Source organism: Scyliorhinus torazame, chromosome 22 (genome assembly GCF_047496885.1).
Source record: "Scyliorhinus torazame isolate Kashiwa2021f chromosome 22, sScyTor2.1, whole genome shotgun sequence".
NCBI lineage: Eukaryota > Metazoa > Chordata > Chondrichthyes > Carcharhiniformes > Scyliorhinidae > Scyliorhinus > Scyliorhinus torazame.
The window spans coordinates 75,119,408-75,142,949 of NC_092728.1; the positions used below are offsets into that span (position 1 = coordinate 75,119,408).

Consider the following 23,542-nt stretch of genomic DNA (forward strand, 5'->3'; position numbering starts at 1 on the left):
AATGTTGCCTGGTATGGAGGGAAGATCTTATGAGGAAAAGCTGAGGGACTTGAGGCTGTTTTCGTTAGAGAGAAGAAGGTTAAGAGGTGACTTAATTGAGGCATACAAGATGATCAGAGGATTAGATAGGGTGGACAGTGAGAGCCTTTTTCCTCGGAAGATGATGTCTAGCATGAGGGGACATAGCTTTAAATTGAGGGGAGATATATATATATATTTTTAAAATTATTTTTAAAAATTTCTCCTTTTTCACGTTTTCTCCCACATTTACACCCATCAACAATAAACAATAATCAACAAGATATGTCAATGCCCATAATAACAACGATCCCATCCGCCCACCAACCCCCAAACCTCAACCCGCCTGTTTACATAAACAAACGACAAAAAGGAATCAGGGATTACCTGTAGTCACCCTTAATCTACACGGCTCTCCACCCCCCCAACCAACGCCATCCAGCCTCTAAGAGAGTACCGTACATGATACCCCAAAGTTGTACCCCCCCCCCCCCCCCCAAGTCTCCAGCTCCTCCCGTCCAATGCCTCTTGTAAAACTCCTCCTCCCAACCTCGGTTCCCTCCCCCAATCTCGGTTCCCTCCCCCCAACTTTCCACCCCGGCTAGACCACTCGGACCCTGTTCTGTCAGGGTCCGATGGCCGCAGCCCCTCCCCCCACCTCACTCCCGTTCACTGGCCGGCTTAAACCGGCCAGCGTGGAGGCCCCCGCCCGGGTCCCTTTCCCCCTTGCCCGGCCCTAGGAAAGCCCAAAGATCCCCTTTTAGCACACAAACCCCGCATATCCACCTACACCCCAAAGAACAAAGAACATAGAACAATACAGCGCAGTACAGGCCCTTCAGCCCTCAATGTTGCACCGAAACAAAAGCCATCTAACCTACACTATGCCATTATCATCCATATGTTTATCCAATAAACTTTTAAATGCCCTCAATGTTGGCGAGTTCACTACTGTAGCAGGTAGGGCATTCCACAGCCTCACTACTCTTTGCGTAAAGAACCTACCTCTGACCTCTGTCCTATATCTATTACCCCTCAGTTTAAAGCTATGTCCCCTCGTGCCAGCCATTTCCATCCGCGGGAGAAGGCTCTCACTGTCCACCCTATCCAACCCCCTGATCATTTTGTATGCCTCTATTAAGTCTCCTCTTAACCTTCTTCTCTCCAACGAAAACAACCTCAAGTCCATCAGCCTTTCCTCATAAGATTTTCCCTCCATACCAGGCAACATCCTGGTAAATCTCCTCTGCACCTGCTCCAAAGCCTCCACGTCCTTCCTATAATGCGGTGACCAGAACTGTACGCAATACTCCAAATGCGGCCGTACCAGAGTTCTGTACAGCTGCAACATGAGCTCCTGACTCCGGAACTCAATCCCTCTACCAATAAAGGCCAACACTCCATAGGCCTTCTTCACAACCCTATCAACCTGGGTGGCAACTTTCAGGGATCTATGTACATGGACACCTAGATCCCCCTGCTCATCCACACTTTCAAGAACTTTTCCATTAGCCAAATATTCCGCATTCCTGTTATTCTTTCCAAAGTGAATCACCTCACACTTCTCTACATTAAACTCCATTTGCCACCTCTCAGCCCAGCTCTGCAGCTTATCTATATCCCTCTGTAACCTGCTACATCCTTCCACACTATCAACAACACCACCGACTTTAGTATCGTCTGCAAATTTACTCACCCACCCTTCTGCGCCTTCCTCTAGGTCATTGATAAAAATGACAAACAGCAACGGCCCCAGAACAGATCCTTGTGGTACTCCACTTGTAACTGAACTCCATTCTGAACATTTCCCATCAACCACCACCCTCTGTCTTCTTTCAGCTAGCCAATTTCTGATCCACATCTCTAAATCACCCTCAATCCCCAGCCTCCATATTTTCTGCAATAGCCTACCGTGGGGAACCTTATCAAACGCTTTGCTGAAATCCATATACACCACATCAACTGCTCTACCCTCGTCTACCTGTTCAGTCACCTTCTCAAAGAACTCGATAAGATTTGTGAGGCATGACCTACCCTTCACAAAGCCATGCTGACTATCCCTGGCCCTCATTTCGAGTGAAAGTCCCGTCCCTTCCCTTGTCCAAATATATGCAACATTGGCTCCTATTGCCTCTACACCCGCGCGCAGTGATACAAAAAAAAGAAGAAAATACAGTCATGAGGTTACATCGGCACATGACCATTCCTCAATTTGTCAGTTCTGCCACAGTCCTTCTGCCTTCGCAAACTCCTCCGCTGCTTCCCGCCGTTCCAAAATAAAAGTCCCTGAACTTGTAAGTCACCCTCAGCTTCGCTGGATATACAATGCCGCACTGCACCTTGCTAATGTACAGTGGCCTCTTCACCCGGTTGAAGGCAGCCCGCCTCCTCGCCAGTTCCACCGTAAAGTCCTGGTATACACATATTAAGCTCCACCCCACTGCACCACCCGCTTCTGCTTGGCCCAGCTCAGGGCCTTCTCCTTCACACTGTACCTACGGAAGCACAGAGTCACTGCCCTTGGCGGCTCACTCGCCTTTGGTACAGGCCTCCACGACCAATGAGCCCGATCTAGTTCATATCGGGAGGGGTCCTCCCCCTCCCCCAGTAGTTTTGCCGGCATCGCGGCAAAATACTCAGTCGGCATCGGTCCTTCAACTCCTTCGGGCAGCCCCACGACCCTCAAATTCTGTTGCCTGGATCTGTTTTCCAGATCTTCCATTTTTCCTCGCAGATCCGTGTTCGTGTCCATCACCTTCCGCATCTCCTTCCCCATCGAGGCAAGTTGATCACCGTGCTGCAATACCGTCCCCTCCATTTCCTTCAGTGCCTCCCCTTGCTCCCGCACCTCCGCCACTGCGCTCGCCACCGCCGTCTTCACCGGGGAAACCGCCTCCTCCACCAACACATTCAAAACCTCCCTCAGCTCCTTCCTCACCATCTCCATACATTTCTCAATCTGCGCCAACTTCTTTTGGAATTCTGCAGCCATCCCCTTAGTTAGTTCTTCAGCCGTAAGCACTGTGGCCTCCCCTGGTGCTCCAGCCTCCATTTTCTTTGTTGACCCCGTGGTGACCTTTCCCCTCTCCAACAGACTTTCAGCCGCTTTTTTCCCGGCTGTTTTTTTGGTGATTTTCGACATCCTTCTTCTCCTTTTACTCCCGACTTTTACTGCCGTCACTGGCCCTAGGACCGGGCGTTACTCCCCGAAAATGCTGTTCCCGAACGGGAGCCCTCCAATGTGCGGCTGCCTCCCGCGCGCCGTCACTGGAAGTCGAGGGGAGATAGATATAGGACAGATGTCAGAGGTAGGTTCTTTACTCAGAGAGTAGTAAGGGCGTGGAATGCCCTGCCTGCAACAGTAGTGGACTCGCCAACACTCAGGGCATTCAAATGGTCATTGGATAGACATATGGACGATACGGGAATAGTGTAGATGGGCTTTAGAGTGGTTTCACAGGTCGGCACAACATCGAGGGCCGAAGGGCCTGTACTGCGCTGTAATGTTCTATGTTCTATGGTAGGATCGCACCCATCCATGCACTCCATTGCCAATCCTCAGCTCCGTATGCGGGACGAGTGAGAAAGCGCCCAATTATCATGGGGCGATGGGATGTTAGTGTCAAACACGCTTTTTTATTTTTGGTCCTCTGCTTCAGTCTGGAACTGGGAAATCAGCTCTTATGTAATCTGATGAATTCCGCAAACTGGGTGCACAGGAGGCGGAAAATGGTTCTGCGCAGAACAGAATGCCATCAAGAACTCAGAAAACCAAGCTTCTTTGATCTAAGTGATCAAAGAGTTTTTTTAGTTCAGTTGAGACTGCAGTAGGAGCTTTAAAGACTGTCAGACACATTTTCAGACTTTCATTAGAAAAATCTCTGTATCAAAAGAAATTGAAATCAGCAGAATAAGAATTAGTGGGGATCATCTGTGCAACAGTCCTTGGATAATCATTGCAAAATATTACTTATTAGTGGAATTGAACTTATTTTTTAAATGCTCTATTTTAACTTGTATCTGATTGTAAACATCTTTAAATTTTTGCAGTTAATTTCAAACAAAATTACAAAAAGGCTGGACAATTGAAGTGAATGCCTGGCTGCATAATATCTTGTAAATGCAAATACTGCTTTTATAGAGCATTTGAAGAGGTTGTTGCCTTTCTTGTTTCTAACTTACACAAAGATGTCTGTCCACCAATCATAAGGTAGAAGAGAATACATTGTGCATAATGATTAAAATCGAAAGAAGTCATAAATCTAGATACCGTAAATTATAAAACTGCTGCGACTTTATTTTATTTTCACTTCAGATTAGTTTTCCCTAATGATATCGGGACCAAGGACTCATCTGTTGCTGTGAAAAGCTCCTTTGTCATACAAATTCAAAACTGGGTTCTGTACGATTCAAAAGATTCATACAAGGTTGACACATGCGATGGACAGCATTTTCAGAACGTTTCTCCTTTTGTACACGCTAGTTGCCATGGCAGCAAAATACTTTTGCCGCACCCGGACTGAAAAGCAGTTTACAAATTCAGTGTGTTTTTTTAAATTGCATGATGAGAATTAAAGATTGCCGTGAACATCAGTCTTAAGAAGAAAGGTACTTGTCTTTCTTTGCACTTACACATCTTGGGTTGTGCAACATTCCCTAGCTAATAGGATGATCAGACCATTGCAGTGCTACGTCTTGGGCTGCTCACTATAATGATAAAAGACAGGTCCGGTATATTAATGAGAAGTGTTTGACCTCCCTGCCCAGGATTGAAAACTGACCTCTTGTGTAGTTAACAAGGGCACGGGGAAGGATTCTTCTGTGTGATAGATGTTGTAGAATCATAAATACATTTGTAACTTGTGTGCAATATCAAACCTTTGCACCACTTAGCAATAGGTTTTGCACATTTGAAATCGATGACTGATTTTCTGTTTGAGACTTCAACAAACAAGAGCAAGAAAATTGCCTTACTATACATTAGGACAGCCATTTTCTGTACAGCTAGCTCCCTCAAGTAGCAAATAAATAAACAACCTGTGATGTTCTGTTTTCTTTGTCTAGATGTCCTGAATGCGTAGTGATCAACAAAGAACATCAAGCTATGTAAATTAACAAATCTGAGTTATCACCACTACTTAAACTAGATTTGAACGTATTCCTAAGTACAAGCTTGCTAAAATAAACTATGCTATAACTATCTCCTTTTGCAGATGTTTGGAGACGGTTACCAGTGCGGTAGATAACGGGGAGCCAATGAATGTGGCATATCTGTATTTCCAGAAAGCTTTCGACAAGGTGCCACACAAAAGATTGCTGCATAAGATAAAGATGCATGGCATTAAGGGTAAAGTAGCAACATGGATAGAGGATTGGTTAATTAATAGAAAGCAAAGAGTGGGGATTAATGGGTGTTTCTCTGGTTGGCAATCAGTAGCTAGTGGTGTCCCTCAGGGATCAGTGTTGGGCCCACAATTGTTTACAATTTACATAGATGACTTGGAGTTGGGGACCAAGTGCAATTTGTCCAAATTTGTAGATGACACTAAGATGAGTGGTAAAGCAAAAAGTGCAGAGGATACTGGAAGTCTGCAGAGGGATTTGGATAGGTTAAGTGAATAGGCTAGGGTCTGGCAGATGGAATACAATGTTGACAAATGTGAGATTATCAATTTTGGGAGGAATAACAGCAAAATGGATTATTGTTTAAATGATAAAATATTAAAACATGCTGCTGTGCAGAGAGACCTGGGTGTGCTAGTGCATGAGTTGCAAAAAGTTGGTTTACAGGTGCAACAGGTGATTAAGAAGGCAAATGGAGTGTTGTCCTTCATTGCTAGAGGGATGGAGTTTAAGACTAGGGAGGTTATGCTGCAATTGTATAAGGTGTTAGTGAGGCCACACCTGGGGTATTGTGTTCAGTTTTGGTCTCCTTAGCTGAGAAAGGACATACTGGTGCTGGAGGGTGTGCAGAGGAGATTCACTAGATTAATCCCATAGCTGAAGGGGTTGGATTGAGTAGACTGGGACTGTACTCATTGGAATTTAGAAGGATGCGGGGGGGGGGGGGATCTTATAGAAACATATAAAATAATGAAGGGAATAGATAGGATAGATACGGGCAGGTTGTTTCCACTGGCGGGTGAAAGCAGAACTGGGGGGCATAGCCTCAAAATAAGGGGAAGTAGATTTAGGATTGAGCTTAGGAAGAACGTCTTCACCCAAAGGGCTGTGAATCTATGGAATTCCCTGCCCAGTGAAGCAGTTGAAGCTCCTTCATTAAATGTTTGTAAAATAAAGATAGATAGTTTTTTGAAGAATAAAGGGATTAAGGGTTATGGTGTTCGGGCCGGAAAGTGGAGCTGAGTTCACAAAAGATCAGCCATGATCTCATTGAATGCCGGAGCAGGCTTGAGGGGCCAGATGGCCTACTCCTGCTCCTAGTTCTTATGTCCTTATGTTACAAACATATATACATGGTATGAGCATTATATATTATATACATCTTTGAAGGGTTACTGTTATTGTACAGCAGTTAACAATATTTAACTTTTTTTAAAATTTAGAGTACCCAATTCATTTTTCCAATTAAGGGGCATTAGCGTGGCCAATCCACCGAGCCTGCACATCTTTGAGTTGTGGGGGCGAAACCCACACAAACACGGGGAGAATGTGCAAACTCCACACGGATAGTGTCCCGGAGCTGGGATCGAACCTGGGATCTCGGTGCCGTGAGACAGCAGTGCTAACTACTGCGCCACCGTGCTGCCTCACAATTTTTTACTTTTAACGGTTCACAAATTGAGCCTGTCCAGCTTTTTGATGCAAGTGGATTTTCTCAATTGTGGTGGTTCAATAGATATTGTTGTCTTTTCTGGTGTAACAACATCTCGTTGTCTTGTAAAAGTTGTCTTGAGTAGGTCTGTGTCAAGCTCTATGTGTGAAAATACAGGTTGAGCTGTCTTCACTTTGAGAAGCACTCTACGATCCCTTCGTAGGATAGAACTTTCATTTGTCAGAATGACATATGAGTGTGGAGCTGCTTGGCGAATCACACGTACCATGCAGAACTATCCTCCAGTTGGAATCTGTACCCGCACATTATCTCCTGGCTCTAGCATTGCTAGATCCTTAGCTGTCCTGTTGTAGTAATGCTGTTGAGTTTGCTTACTTTGCTTCATCTTCTGCACAGCATCATCATTATCAGGATATGCTGTTGGTAAAGTTGGTAATGTTGTACGTAGCTGTCGATTCATCAGCAGTTGAGCTGGTGACAAACCCATAGCTAATGGTGCAGCTCTGTTGCTGAGTAGAACTAAGAATGGATTGCTTCTTGAATCCAAAGCTTTCTTTAACAATTGCTTTGCTATGTGCACACCTTTTTCAGCTTTCCCATTCAATTGTGGATGTAATGGGCTGGAAGTAATATGGTGAAAATTGTAACTTTGTAAGAATTTTGTCCAATCGCCGCTGTCAAATCATGGACCGTTGTCAGTCATGACAGTAAATGGGATTCCATATCTTGCAAACACCTCTTTGGTTGCTTTTATGACCGCTCTCGAACTAGAATCGGGCAATTTGCTCACCTCAGGGTAGTTCGAGAAGTAATCTATGACAGGTAAATAATCATTACCATGGAAGTAGAATGGATCGATGCCAACCTTTGACCATGCAGTCTTGACAAGTTGATGCATCGGCAATGTTTCCTTTTGCTGCTGTGATTGATTTCGTTGATAGGTTTCACATTCTGTCACAAGGTTATTGATATCTTCATTGATACCTGGCCAATATATTGATTGATGAGCTCTTCGCTTGCACTTTTCCATTCCCAGATGGCCATCATGCACCTTGCTGAGGATCATATTCCTTAACAAAGTCGGAATTACCATCTGGTCTTGCCTGAGCAGCAATCTGTTGATGCTGCTCATCCGCTTGAATGTTCCCGTAATTGGAACACATTCCTTTTGGACAACCATCTCTCATGTAACGCATCACACACTCTAATATGTCATCCTTGGTTGTTTCTTCTTTTATTAGTTTCATCCGAGAAAGGTAGAATTTCTTCTGTTAGGTTTGCTTGAGCTTCGATTGCCTGGACAATATCATTCGTCCCTGCAGCACCTTCAGTTGCACACGACAGTGCACCTGCTACAACAAGGTGTGTAGACTAACTCAAAATCATACCTTTGAAGTTTCATTATCATACGTTGAAGTCTTGGTGACATATCATTCAAGTTTTTCTTGATGATTGATACAAGAGGATGATGATCCGTTTCCACGGTAAAGGTAGCTAACCCGTACACATAGTTGTGGAACTTCTCTATTCTAGTGAGGAGACCCAAGATTCTTTTTTGATTTGCGCACAGTGTTGTTTGGTCGGTGTCATCGCTCTTGATGCATACGCTATTGGTTACCATTGCCTGTCAGATGTTTTCTGAAGTAGCACAGCTCCTATGCCGTCCTTGCTTGCATCTGTTGATATCTTCATTTCACTCATAGAATTAAAGAAAGACGGAACTGGTGCTTTTGTGAGTGCTGTCTTTAAGTCAGACTACTCCTTTTCGCGTTCTTCCGTCTATGTGAATGGAACATTTTTCCGTATCAGCTTTCTCAGAGGCGTCGTACGTGATGATAGATTCGGAATGAGCTTTCCCAAAGAGTTGACCATGCCTAGCAGTCTCAGAACCACTTTCTTGTCTTTAGGTGAAGACATTTTGTTGATGGCTGCAACCTTCTCGGTGTCTGGCTGCATAACTTGAGCTGAAATCTGGTCACCTAAAAACGTGAGTTTGGATATAGCGAATTGACATTTGGCTCGATTGAGTTTTAAACCAAACTTCTCTAGTCGTTACATTACTTGAAGAAGTCTTGCGTTGTGTTCTTGAGTTGCGGACCATATGATGATATCGTCAACATATACTCTGGCACCATCAACACCTTCTATCATTTGTTCCATCGCTCGATGAAATATCGTTGAGGCTGATATTATACCAAAAGGCATTCAATTAAAACAGTACCTTCCATATGGAGTGTTGAAAGTACAGAGCTTTCTGCTGGCTTTATCTAGTTCCAGTTGCCAAAACACTCTACAGGCATTTAGTTTTGTAAATATCCTGAAATGTGCCATTTCACTTGTGATCACTTCATTCTTCCCTCTTTATATTTTGGTTCAGATCCTTCGGATTAATGCAGATTCTGGGATCGCCATTTGGGTCTTGACGCATACACTTGAACTAACCCAGTCAGTGGCTTCTATCACTTTTTTGTTGAACCCCAGCTGCTGCATGCGGTTAAGTTCCAGTTTCAAGCGTTCCCTCAAGGGAGCTGGTCCCTTCTTGGTGAAGGAATGACCGGCTTGGCATTCTCCTTAAGCTGTATTTTGTATGTGAATGGTAATCAATCAATCTTTATTATTGTCACAAGTGTCATAATATGCACCCATGCACATCATGAGGTAAAAGCAGGCAGTGACAGACACCCAGGTGAGCCAATCAACATACAGAACAGAACACAACCAATCATCAGACAGAACACCAGAGGGGGCTTCCAACTATAAAACATTCGAGGCATCAGCACTCTGCCTCTTTCCACTGGTGACAACTGTAGTGACATTCAGGGTGCACAAATCATTCAACACCTTCTACACGTGGATCAGAGCTAGCCTGGTCTAGATAGTTAGAGTTAGTTTACTTAGAGTAGTAGAGAGTCAACCCACAGGCAGCCGTGTGCTTCGTTACTGAAGCTCAATAAATCTTATTAAACCAACGCCTATGTTTGGTGTTGCTTTATTGTTTATCTGCATCGTATTGCAGTCCGTGTTACCCCATGGTGAATAACACGACAACAAGTAGGCTTACATTAACACTGCAATGAAGTCCCCTAGTCGCCACACTCCGGCGCCTGTTCGGGTACACAGGGAGAATTCAAAATGTCCAATTCACCTAACAAGCAGGTCTTTCGGGACTTGTGGGAGGAAACCTGAGCACCCGGAGGAAATCTACACAGACACGGGGAGGACGTGAAGACTCCACGCAGCCAGTGACCTAAGCCAGGAATCGAATCCCGGGCCTTGGTGCTGTGAAGCAACAGTGTTAACTACTGTGTTACTGTGCCGCCACCTATTCCATGAAACACCTGTGGAAACTTGTCAATTATGCCATCTATTTGGTCTTTTGCGTTGGCTGAGATTTTGTCTGTGCTGTGAATTCGTTTCACCAGTTGCAGCAGCTCACATGCCTGTACACTGAGCGATGAAGAACACTTCAGTTCCACACTCTCAAACTTAATAGGCATCTTCATGTCTTTAACTTGGACTGAGAGATAGCATGTCCCCATCGTAGTAATGACATTGCCACTATAGTCTTTTAACTGACAATCATTGTCATCTATTTGAGGCTTTGGTTTCAATTTGGCTAAGTCCAATTGATTGATCAAATTAGCATGAGCACCGGTATCCAGTTTGATGTGAATGCTGGTTCCGTTAATCTTTAATGGAATTGCCCACACATCTTGATTGTGAATAATCGAGATTGTTTTAAGTTGTCCGCTTCAGAAATTGCCTGTGGAATTCTATTTATTTTCTCAACTATGTTGACAAAGAAAGTGCCTTCTAAGTCGTATTCATCTTGGACAGTGTCGGGTTTACTTGCTTTATTTTCAGATTTGTTTAAATTTTTTTCCTGTACAACTCTGTCTTTAGTAACTGTACTCCTCTTTTTATAGTGATGCGCTGTTGTTCCTGTTCGGCACAGCGAAGCAAAATGATTGAGTTTGTGACACTTCACACCGGTTTTACCAAAGGCTGGACATTTTTTCACTTGGTGGGCGTGGGCGACAACATTTGCACGTCATGACGCTCGTTACGTCATGCGCAATATGGTCGCCGAGCGTGCTGTTTTTTCAACTGCGCCACAGCATCAATGGCGTCAGCCACATTGTTAGTTTTTGCACCACTTTCACGGGCCAACATTTCGGAATATAGATTTTTAGCAAGTTTGCTTGCACGACTCATACTAATAGCATCTTCTAGCATTAGTTTTGATTGTCTGAGTAGTCTTTCACGCAGCTTTGCATGTTTTACACCAAATACAATCTTATCACGCAGAGGGGTGTCTAATAAGATAGAAGAATTACAGGTCTGCGCTTTGAGCCATAGATCTGTAATAAAACAGTCAAATGTTTCACCTACTTTCTGTACTCTTCTGCAAAATATGTATCGTTAGAAAGTTTTGTTGATCTGAAGCTCACAATGTCTGTTGAACATTTTGAGAATCTTGTTATTCTTTTCTGTCAACCTCGTTCTCAAAATGGAATGAGTTGAATATTTCTAAAGTCTAGCCGTTGTCAGGAACAGAGCAATTTGTTGCTACACTGGCCACTTCGAGGTCTAAGGCTTGAGATATATAGTTCAAACTGTTGTTTGAAATTCTTCCAGTTAACATCAACTTTACCCGATGTCCAGAATTGCATTGGAGTCTGCAAACCCTCCGTGAAGGATTTCCACGTGGTCGTTGCGACCGGAGCCTGGTTTGAGTTTTTTTCTTATTTCTTCGCAAGTTTTTTTCGCGCAGAGATTTTTTCTTTTTCTCTTTCTATACTACCTGAGGAACCACTCCTGGTACCATGTGATGTTCTCTGTTTTCTTTGTCTGGATGCGTAGTGTTGAGAAAAGAACATCAAACTACGTAAATTAACAAACCTAATTTATTAACACTACTTAAACTAGATTCAAACGTATTCCTAAGTACAAGGATGCTGAAATAAACTGTGCTTTAACTATGTCTACTCTCAAATACACAACTACTCTCTCTCACGCCTGAACACTTTCTCCTCGAATCAAGGGTTGTCACATGATATATATGTGACTATTCTTGATCACCATCTAATGTTGAGGTGAATGTGCATGAATTTGTTAATCCTATATCTCCCATACAATATCTATATTGTTACACAACCAATCTTTTTTGAGGTGCTGGTGCACAAATGTTGGCCAGGACCCAGGGAGAACTCCATTACTCAGAATCACAGAATACTACAGCACAGAAGAGGCTCACAGCCCATCGAATCTGCAACCCCCATGAGAAACACCAGCCCTGTCTACCATTTGCTAGCACTTGGCCCATAGCCTTGAATGTTAAGATTTGCCAAAGGCTCACCACAAAATAACAGAAATATACAGTGCAGAAAAGGCCCTTCGGCCCATCGAGCCTGCACCGCCGCATGAAAGGCATATGATCTGCCAATCCTAATCCTAATCCCATTTGCCTTCACTTGGCCCATAGCCTCGAATGTTAAGGCGTGCCAAGTGCTCATTCAAGTACTTTTTAAAGGATATGAGGCAATCCGCCTCTACCACCCTCTCAGGCAGTGTGTTCCGACAGTCACCACCCTCTGGAAAAAAAAGTTTTTCCTCAAATCCCGCCTGAACCTCCCGCCCCTCGTCTTGAACTTGTGTCCCCTCGTAACTGACCCTTCAACTAACGGTTGCAGCTGCTCCCTATCCACCCTGTCCATGCCCCTCATAATCTTGTACACCTTGATCAGGTCACCTCTCAATCTTCTCTGCTCCAGCGAAAACAACCCAACGCCTCTGCACCCACCCCAGTGCAATCACATCCTTCCTATAATGTAGTGACTAGAACTGCACACAGTACTCCAGCTGTGGCCTCACCATGTTCTATATAACTTCAACATGACATCCTTGCTTTTGCAATCTATGCCACGATTGATAAAGCCAAATGTACCATATGCCTTTTTCACCACCCTATTAACCTGCCCTTCTGCCTTCAGAGATCTATTTACAAACACGTCATGGTCTCTTTGTTCATCAGCACTTCCCGGTGTGGTGCTGTTCGTTGAATATTTCCTTGTCAAATTGCTCCTTCCAAAATGTAACACTTCACACTTTTCAGGATTAAATTCCATCTGCCACTTTCCTGCCAATTTGACCATCCCGTCTATATCTTCCTGTAACCCAAGACTCTCAGCCTCTCTACCACCCGGCCTATTTTTGTGTCATCCACAAACTTACTGATCCTACCCCCCACATAGCCATCCAAGTAATTTATATAAATGACTACTAATATGAAATGAAAATGAAAACCGCTTATTGTCACAAGTAGGCTTCAAATGAAGTTACTGTGAAAAGCCCCTAGTCGCCACATTCCGGCGCCTGTTCGGGGAGGCTGGTACAGGAATTGAACCGTGCTGCTGGCCTGCCTTGTTCTGCTTTCAAAGCCAGCGATTTAGCCCAGTGTGCTAAACCAGCCCCTAGTAGGGGACCCCGCACAGATCCCTGTGATAAGCCACTGGACACTGGCTTCCAGTCACTAAAGCAGCTGTCTGTCATCACCCTCTGTCTCCTACAGCTAAGTCAGCTTTGAATCCACCTTATCAAGTTCTCTTGTATCCCATGTGCATTTGCCTTCTTTATACGTCTTCCATGTGGGACCTTGTCAAATCAATTGCACTACCCTCATCTAAACACTGAGTCAAGTGCTCAAAAAATTCAATCAAATTTGTTAGGCATGATCTCCCTCTGACAAAGCCATACTGACTATTCTGGATCAAACCTTGCCTCTCCAAGTGGAGATAGATTCTCTCCTGGAGCATTTTCTCCATTAATTTCCCCAGCACTGACGCGAGACTCATTGGCCTGTAGTTCCCTGACCTATCCCTGCAGCCTTTCTTAAACAGTGAGACCACATTCGCTGTTCTCCAGTCCTCTGACACCTCTCCCGCGGCCAGAGAAGAATTAAACATTTGGACTAGGGCCCTGCAATCTCTTCCCTCACATGCCACAACAATCTGGGACATAATTCGTCCGGACCTGGAGATTTCTCCACTTTTAAGTCTGCCAACACCTCCAATACCTTGTCCCTCCCTATGAAAACTTGCTCAATGACCTCACAGTCTCTCTCCCCGAGTTCCATATCTGCCTCCTCATTCTCTTGGGTGAAGACAGATGTGAAATACTCATTTAACACCCGACCAATGTCCTCTGGCTCCACCCACAGATTCCCCCTTGGTCCTTAATGGGCCCTACCTTTTCCCTAGTTATTCTCTGCCCATTGATATACTTATAGAATATCTTGAGATTTTCCCTACTTTTACCAGTTAGAATTTTTTCAGATCCCCTCTTTGCTCTCCTAATTGTTTTCTTAAGCTCCATCCTGCACTTTCTGTTCTCCATTAATGCCACTGTTGATTTGCTCCCCTTGTACTTATTAAAAGCCTCTCTCTTCCTTCTCATTGTATCCTGAATATCTCTGGTATCCATGGTGCTCTGGGCTTGTTACTCCTTCCTACTACCCGAGAGGGAACATGTTGGGACTGTACCCTCCCCATTTCCTCTCTGAACACCCCCCACTGCTCTTTTGTAGATCTCCCACCAGTAACGTGTTCCAATCTACCTTGGCCCGATCCTGCCTTTTTTAATTAAAGTCTGCTCTCCCCCAATCCGAGACCTTTTTCTGCAATTTGTCCATTTCATTGCCCATAACAAACTTAAATTCATCATGTTGTGGTCGCTATCACTAAAATACTCCACCAGCATCACATTATCTACCTGTCCAGCTTCATTCTTCAGAATTGGGTCCAGCACTGCACCATCCGTTGTTGGGCCCTCCACATGTTGAACTAAAGTTCTCTTGTATACATTTTACAAACTCTGCTCCATCTAAGCCCTTAACACAATGACTATCCCAGTTAATGTTGGGAAAGTTGAAATCACCCACTGTAATTGCCCGATTATTATTTTTACACATTTTCCCAAATTTCACACGTATTTGCTCCTCAATTTCCCACTGACAATCTGGGGTCTATAATAAACACCTAGCAATGTGGCTATCCCTATTTTATTCCTAAATTCTACCCACAAAGCTTCATTTAATGCCACCCCCAAGATGTCATCTCTCCTTACTGCAGTAATTGACTTCTTATCTAATAGTGCAATGCCTCCCCCTCTTTTGCCCCCTCCCCTGTCCCTCCTGAAGTTTCTGTATCCCGGAATGTTAAGCTGCCAAACATATCCCTCCCTCAACCACGTCTCCATGATGGCTACTATACCATAATTCCACATGGTATTACCTGTAATACTCTGGGCATTAAAGAAAAGGCCATTCAGCCTTGTCTTACGTTCTTGAAACTTACTGCCATGTACCATGTACTTTTTAAAGGATGTGAGGCAAACCCCCTCTACCACCCTCCCAGTAGTGCATTCCAGACCGTCACCACCCTCTGGGTAAAAATGTTTTTTCCCCAAATTCCCCCCTAAACCTCCTGCCCCTCACCTTGAACTTGTGTCCCCTCATAACTGACTTTTCAACTAAGGGGATCAGCTTCTCCCAAGCACACTGTCCATGCCCATCATAAACTTGTACACCTCGATCAGGTCGACCCTCAGTTTTCTCCAATCCAGCGGAAACAACTCAAGCCTATCCATCTTCTCTTCACAACTTAAATGTTCCATCCGAGGCAACATCCTGTTGAAATGCCTCTCCACTCCTTTTTGAATAGCACTGTGCAATTGTTTATGTCCATCTGAGAGGGTAGATGGGGCCCTCGGCTTAATGCCACTGACAATACAACTCTCCTCCACTGCTACACTGCAGATTATGTGCTGTAGCATCGAGAGTGGGTCTTGAACTTGCAACGTTCTAATTCAGAGGCAGAAGGGCTATTATTGAGCTAGACTGACATGAGGCTCACTAAGTAGTATGAATGCCGCCTCTGTTCAGATTGATAACAAACATTTCCTCCCTGCAAAGCCTTTTCATTGACTGTTGCATCTTTATTAATCACGAAGAATTTTAGCATAGCTTTTGCACAGAAAAAAATAAAATGTATAGCTTGATTCTAAGGCTGTCTTAAACCCCGGACCAGGGGCGTCATTCTCCGACCCCCCGCCGGGTCGGAGAATGGCCGTTGGCCGCCGTGAATCCCGCCCACGCCCCCGCCGAAGTCTCCGCTCCCGGAGATTGGGCGGGGGCGGGAATCCGGCCGCGCCGGTTGGCGGGACCCCCCGCTGGATTCTCCGGCCCGGATGGGCCGAAGTCCCGCCCAGGAATTGCCTGTCCCGCCGGCGTAAATCAAACCTGGTATTTACCGGCGGGACCAGGCGGCGTGGGCGGGCTCCGGGGTCCTGGGGGGGGGCGCGGGGCGATCTGACCCCGGGGGGTGCCCCCACGGTGGCCTGGCCCGTGATCGGGGCCCACCGATCCGCGGGCGGGCCTGTGCCGTGGGGGCACTCTTTCCCTTCCGCCTCCGCCACGGCCTCCACCATGGCGGAGGCGGAAGTGACTCGCCCCACTGCACATGCGCGGGAAACTGACAGCAGCCGCTGACGCTCCCGCGCATGCGCCGCATTTCCGCGCCAGCTGGCGGGGCAACAAACGCCATTTCCGCCAGCTGGCGGGCGGAAACCCCTCCGGCGTTGGCCTAGCCCCTCAATGTTGGGGCTAGGCCGCCAAAGATGCGGAGACTTCCGCACCTTTTTGCCGGCGCGATGCCCGTCTGATTTGCGCCGGCTTTGGCGCCAGTCGGCGGGCATCCCGCCGTTGGGGGAGAATTTCGCCCCAGATCTCTGCCAGACAGAGCTTTTGGAACAGGTGGCATTATTACTTTGCAAGTGCCACTGTTGCTAACTTTGCCTTAGTTCAATTGCTCTGTTTTATTACCTTTGCTCTTGAGTCGCCAAGTATCTTTATGATACCGCCACGTGGTTCAAGTCCGAGTAATGTTCAATAATCCAATACACCGATTAGTAAGGTTTAAATCAAAGCACATTTATTATACACAGTAATCGCTACTCATGCACAAATTCTACGTCTAAGCTACTTCTACGACTAACAGGCCGATACTTAACTTCGGACTAGCACACCAGGTCAGGGGAACAAATGGCCTATCGTTCAGGTTCTGAGCCTGCGGGATTCAAAGTTGGTACAGATTGGTAGCTAGGAGCGCCTATCTCGTAGCGAGCGTTGAATCAAGACTTACGGTTTCGATCTTCACTGCTCCGGTCACGGTCAATGTTGGTTCGTTGTTGCTGGGTGACCCGGGCAGGAAGAGGAACTGAAGAGGAGCTGCTGAAGAGTGAAGAGAGCGATTTGAACTTGGGGCTCAATTCTTACAGTCCCCAGGGGCTTCCCGCCTTTCGGGGCAGACCCTATACCTGGTCCCAAGTGATTGGACTTTGTCCCAATCGCTTGGTTCAATTTTCTCCAATGCTGGAGCGGTTCCCTGATCGATGGGCGGTCTTGAGGTGCTCGTTCACCTCCTTTTGTGTAGGCTCCTGCTGGCGCCGAAGAGCCTGGTTTTGCTTTGTGTGTCTAAATGTTGCTTATTGTTCCTGGGGATTGCTCATTAGTATGCAGATGGCTGTTGTTTTGTTATGTTGATGGTTGCTGGTATCAATATTGTCTGGCCTTTCCAGAGGTAAATACACAGCCAACCTGCAGCTGCTGGTTTTTGTCTTGTTGGCTGACTTTCCCATCAGCCTTTGCCGTTCGCCATTTTGAATCAGGAGTTGGCCATTTTAAGTGGCTACACCACACACAAATTTCAATCTTTTGACAGATAGAAAGGGATAAAAGAACAACAAAAGAACTGCTCTCTGAAAAGACTGTAAGCAATTGCGGTAAATAATTGAACAGTTATAAAGAGTAAGTTCTTGCAGCTTCTGTTACTTACTCCCACACTACAATTCTCCTTCACCAACATTGCTTTTCTATATTTTACTAATATTCTTCTACCAGGAACGAGACAAAAGCAGTTAGTCATATTTTATTGTAAGTACACAGAAGCACAATTACACTGTGAATCACACCCTGCTTTCAGACATAATACAGGGATGCATTACACCGAATTATATAGAATGTACAGCACTAAAAAAGAGCAGGGCCTATGCTTCATACCAGCCTCCTCCATCCTACTGCATCAAACCCTATCAGCAGAATATTCTCCTTGAGTTCTCTACCAAAGGCAGGTCAGACTTGCAGCACTATGATCACTGTGGCGTATTGTGAACAGTTTTGGGCCCCATATCTAAGGAAGGATGTGCTAGCCTTGGAAAAGGTCCAGAGGAGATTCACAAGAATGATCCCTGGAATGAAGAGCTTGTCGTATGAGGAACGTTTGAGGACTTTGGGTCTGTACTTGTAGGAAGAAGGATGAGGGGGGATCTTATTGAAACATACATGATACTGCGAGGCCTAGATAGAGGATGTTTCCACTTGGAAGAAAAACTAGAAGCAGAGGGCACAATCTCAGACTAATGGGATGATTCTTTAAAACCGAGATGAGGAGGAATTTCTTCAGCCAGAGGTTGGTGAATCTGTGGAACTCTTTGCCGCAGAAGGCTGTGGAGGCCAAATCACTGCGTGCCTTTGAGACTGAGATAGATAGGTTCTTGACGAATGAGGGGATCAGGAGTTATGGGGAGAAGGCAGGAGAATGGGATGAGAAAAATATCAACCATGATTGAATGGGGGAACAGACTCGATGGGCCGAGTAGCCTAATTCTGCTCCTCTGTCTTATGGTCTTATGGGTGGGGCATGGAGGCAGGTCCCAAATCCACCCCATTTAAAGAAAAAAATCTCTGACAAAACCAGCCCGCTGTCCCTGATTTTGTGTGTTTCTGCATTACGTTATGAAGTGAACTTGTGAATTTAATTATTTTGCAGCATGGGACGATGCTGCTCATCAGCCCAGGTGATGGAGAAGGCAAGCTGTGCAGTTCTGCATCTCCTGCTCTGGAGTATGATCCACGACTGCTGTACACGGAACAGTATTCATGCTGCAGAGCTTGGTAAGTTAGGTCACCAACAGCTGCTTGTACCTGGAAACCGCTGGTGAAGGAAAGATAAAATGGTGTTTCGGATAGAAACTGGCCAGAGTGTCAATTTATCAGACTTTTGAATATATAAAATGATTTCACATTTCTTAAAAAATAAGTCCTGATAATAACTTTTATGACTAGAATTTTAAGCTCCTTCCACCCCTGTGGGTTTTTGGGCTGGGGAAAGGGGATGGAGGCAGCATGAAATTGCAGGGATGGGATTCCCTCCGGATTCCTGCCCACCCCAGCCTCGCCGTGATTTATGTTGGGATGAATAAGGCCTCAGACAGGGGGAAGCCCTCCTTTGCCCCAGTTCAGGCTCTTAAGTGGCCAATTAATGGGTCTTTTCCCACCCAGGCTCAATTTTTAGTCTGGCGGGCAGGTTGAAACTCCGTGTGGGGGAAACCCCAAAATAAAGAAAGTTAGATCTCGGGCGGGACATGTGGGGTGGTGGCGCCACCATCAAAAGCCTCCTTCTGACTGGGGGTGTCTTTTTAATTGAGGCCCGATGACCTACTGACCTCCTCCCCCACCCTCTGGCCTATCCCCTGAGACCTTGATTGTCTCCCTGACAACACCTGGGGCTTCCTTACCCTCCTCTCCCCCCTCCTCTCCAGATCCCTTTGCACTTCGCTGGGTCTCCAGTACTGGGACTTAGCCTCAGGCAGCTCTGTGCAGTTCCTATTCCGACCACCGCAGCACTGTTGCTGCAGCGAGTGGAGAGGGGATGGCCAATCTGATTGGCCAGCAGCTTCCCAAGGCGGGGCATTTCCTCAGGTGAGGGTAAAGTACCACCTAATGCCAAGCAATGCTCATTAATGCCTAAATTGGTAGCGTGGCAATATATATAGATGTGTATATGAACGGCTCAAATTGTGTGGAGGTGCATTTGCTGCCTTTTTCTTTGTTGGTGGTAGAGGTCACAGGTTTGAAAAATGCTGTTGAAGGGGCCTTGGTGAGTGGCTGCAGTGCATCTTGTAGATAGTCATTCTCTCATTCCATCCTGTCATTTGGAAAAGGAGGAAAACCACTCTTGCATTGAAGAAACCTCTTATCTTCTTAGCCGCAGTCACGACTTAGGAAAATAAAATATCAAAACAGATTGATCAGAGGAAGGGTAGTTGGTTCGCAGACTTCATCTCACGTTAATTTTCTCACCTTTTGTTGCAAGTGACAAAAGGTGTATTCTGAAATAAGGTTAAATCACGTCGCTCTATCAGTTGCCTGGAAACACAAAGCTTTGCAACCTGCTTTTTTTCCGCAACCAAGCAAAAGACAAAATTTGGAGAAAAAAAAAGATTTCTCTTCATGATTATTGTAAATATTTCCCAAGTACCTCAAAAAATTGGAACAAATTTAGTCAAGGATCACCATTTTCTCCTCCACTTCTAATCGAACAGGGAAACGTCCTGACTAGCTATCATGTTTCTCCTAAATAAATAGAAGAATCGAAACATAGAAAATAGAAGCAGGAGGAGGCCATTCGGCCCTTCAAGCCTGCTCCGCTATTCATTATTAACATGGCTGATTGTCAAGTTCAATACCCTGATCCCGCCTTCCCCCCATATCCCTTGATGCCTTTTGCCCCAAGAGCTGTATTGAATTACTTCTTAAAATTATGTAATGTTTGGCCTCAACTACTTTCTGTGGTAGCGAAGTCTACAGGTGCACCACTCTCTGAGTAAAGAGAATTCTCCTCATCTCAGTCCTAAAAGGTTTACTCCTTATCCTCAAACTATGAACCCTAATTCTGGACATCCCTACCTTTGGGAACATGGGGCGCGATTCTCCACTCCCACGCCGGTTGGGAGAATCGCCTGGGCCGCCAAAATTTCCGGGGACGCCGGTCCGACGCCCTCCCGCGATTCTCCCAAGCGGCAGGAACGGCCCGGTCGAGTTTCGCGGGCTGCAGGCCGGAGAATCGCCCGAGACACCCAAAATGGCGATTCTCCAGCACCCCCGCGATTCTGAGGCCCGGATGGGTCGAGCGGCCAGGCCAAAATGGCGGGTTCCCCCCCGGAGCCGTCCACACCTGGTCGCTGCAGTCGTGGGCGGTGCGTGAACGCCGGGGGGTCGGCCTGTGTGGGGGGGGGGGGCGAGGGGGGATCCTGCACCGGGCTTTACTGGCAATGTGGGGTGGCCCGCGATCGGTGCCCACCGATCGTTGGGCTTTCCTCTCTGAAGGAAGACCTCCTTCCTTCCGCGGCCCCGCAAGATCTGTCCCCCATCTTCTTGCGGGGCGGATTTGGACAGGACGGCAAACACGCATGCGCGGGTTGGCGCCGGCCAACCCGCGCATGCGCGGATGACGTCCGTTATGCGGCGCTGGCCGCGTCATCTATGCGGCGCCACTTTTACGCGGGCGACAAGGCCTGGCGGGGTAGATGACGCGGCCCCGATATTGGCCCATTGTCAGGGCCTGAATCGGTCGGGACCGGGGCCGTTCCGCCCCGTCGTGAATCTCGACGGTGTTCACGACGGCGCGGCCACTTCGGCGTGGGAGTGGAGAATCCCGCCCATGGTTTCTGGATCTACCCAGTCTAATCCTGTTAGAATTTTTAATGTTTCCAAGAGATCCCCTCTCACTCTTCTAAACTCTAATGAATATAATCGTAACCGATTTAGTCTCTCCTCACTTGACCGTCCTGCCATCCCAGGAATCAGCCTGGTAAATCTTCGCTGCACTTCCTCTATAGCAAGAGCATCCTTCCTCAGAGAAGGACACCAAAACTACACACAATACTCCAGGTGTGGCCTCACCAATGCCCTATACAATTGCAGTAAAACATCTCTATTCCTCTACTCAAATCCTCTCGCTATGAAGGCCAACATACCATTTGCCTTCTTTACTGCCTGCTGTACCTGCACGCTTACTTTCAGCTGCTGATGCACGAGGACACCAAGGTCTCGCTGAGTAGTCATCTCTCCCAATTTATACTCATTCAAATAATAATCTGCCTTCCTATTTTTGCTATTGAAGTGGATAACCTCACATTTATCCACATTTTACTGCATCTGCATTGCATGCGTCCATTCACTCAGCTTGTCCAAATCCCGCTGATGCATCTCTGCATCCTCCTCACACATCACTGCTCCACCCAACTTTGTATGAGCTTACATCTTCAAGGTACATCTCATATATACTGTTTCAAAAGTGGTACCGACATATATTCAGATCGCATGGAATAGAAATTTAATACAAATGTGATAGAACGATCTATAAGATTTTGTCAATTAATGCCAGACCCATAGACACCAATTCAGATATTGCACCCCTACACAAAATGTTTTAAAGTGTATCCACCTGTACATCCCCATGAAAACTTAAAGCAACAATTTGTTTTGAAGGACCACAGAGTGCAATCAATCATGAATTCGAACAGCAACCAGTGCATATAGGAACAAACAAAGCTCTCAATGAATGTCTCCCTGAAGGGTTTAGAAATGTATGCAGAGCCAGGCCAGCCAATTAGCCACAATAGTGATGTAGCTTTCAATGTAAGAGGCCTTTTACATATTTCCATTTGCAAACATGAAAACACAAGAACAGGAAAACACATCATTCCTCGTACCCATTCTCCCATCATTTTCAGAAGATTCTTAGAGTAGATCAACAAGCTCCTCTATCACCACTTCAGTGTAGCAACAGGATGAAGAGCTTTTTTATCATTGCACAGATTGCAGGTTTGTACAAAAAACTCAAATACACATCCATCTTCATTGCTAAACCACGTAGTCTTTTTAAGAACTCCGTAGCGACTAATAACATTTGAAATTAGATCAATTTCTCAAACGATCAACAGAAATAACCAAAGGGCAATGTTTCACTTTTTAAAAAACTTTTACTGTAAGAAACAAACTAAAGTCAACATAGATCAAATATTACTTAAAAGGCAACTATAGATCAAATTAATGAAAATATACTTTTGCATTAATTACCTAATGCAATTGAGTTATGTCTTACAACTCTTTCTGTGCACCACACTTCTGGCTGAAATGTAGCATTGCAGTAATAGTTTGAAAGTTACAACCCGCTCTCCAGCTTTCTCACTTCTCCCTGCCATGCTAGATCAAAATTTCCAGTGTCCTTCTAAAACTTTTCCACTGAGTCCAGGTTTCCTCAATCCAGTTTTCAGCCTCAAAGACCCATGTTGGTGACCCTGTGTTCTTTAAATGTCCTATTTTGTTCCCTTCCTTTCAGTCAGAAAATTGCTCTCACCAGCATCCTGCCTGAATGATTTGAGCAAAGATATTCTTGCTATAGGGAGCGCATCAAAGGTTTACCAAACTAATTCCTGGGATGGCAGGACTGACCTATGAGGCGAGATTGAGTCAGTTAGGATTACATTCATTGGCGTTTAGAAGAATGAAGAGGGATCTCATAGAAACCTATAAAGTTTTAACAGGACCTGATAGAGTAGGTGCAAGAAAGATGTTCCCGATAGTGAGGGATTCCAGAACCAGGGGTCACAGTCTAAGGATAGAGGCTAAACTATTTAGGACTGAGATGAAGAGAAATGTCTCCATCCAGGGAGTGGTTAGCCTGTGGAATTTGCAATAAGAAGGATGTTTTCAAGAAGGAGTCAGATATGGCTCCTGGGGTTAAGGAGATCAAAGGGTATGGGGGTTGGGGGGGGGAGAGTGGGAACAGATTACCTGATGATCTGCCGTGATCATAATGAATTAAG

General features: G+C 45.6%; 1 long non-coding RNA gene across 1 annotated transcript in view; it reads left to right on the plus strand.

Annotated features, from left to right (window-relative positions):
- LOC140399140 (uncharacterized) overlaps window positions 1-23,542 on the plus strand; it is a 52,014-nt gene that overhangs the window by 22,998 nt on the left and 5,474 nt on the right. Inside the window, exon 2 of the long non-coding RNA XR_011937641.1 lies at window positions 18,700-18,824. This is a non-coding gene — a long non-coding RNA (uncharacterized lncRNA). The remainder of the gene's footprint in view (window positions 1-18,699; window positions 18,825-23,542) is intronic.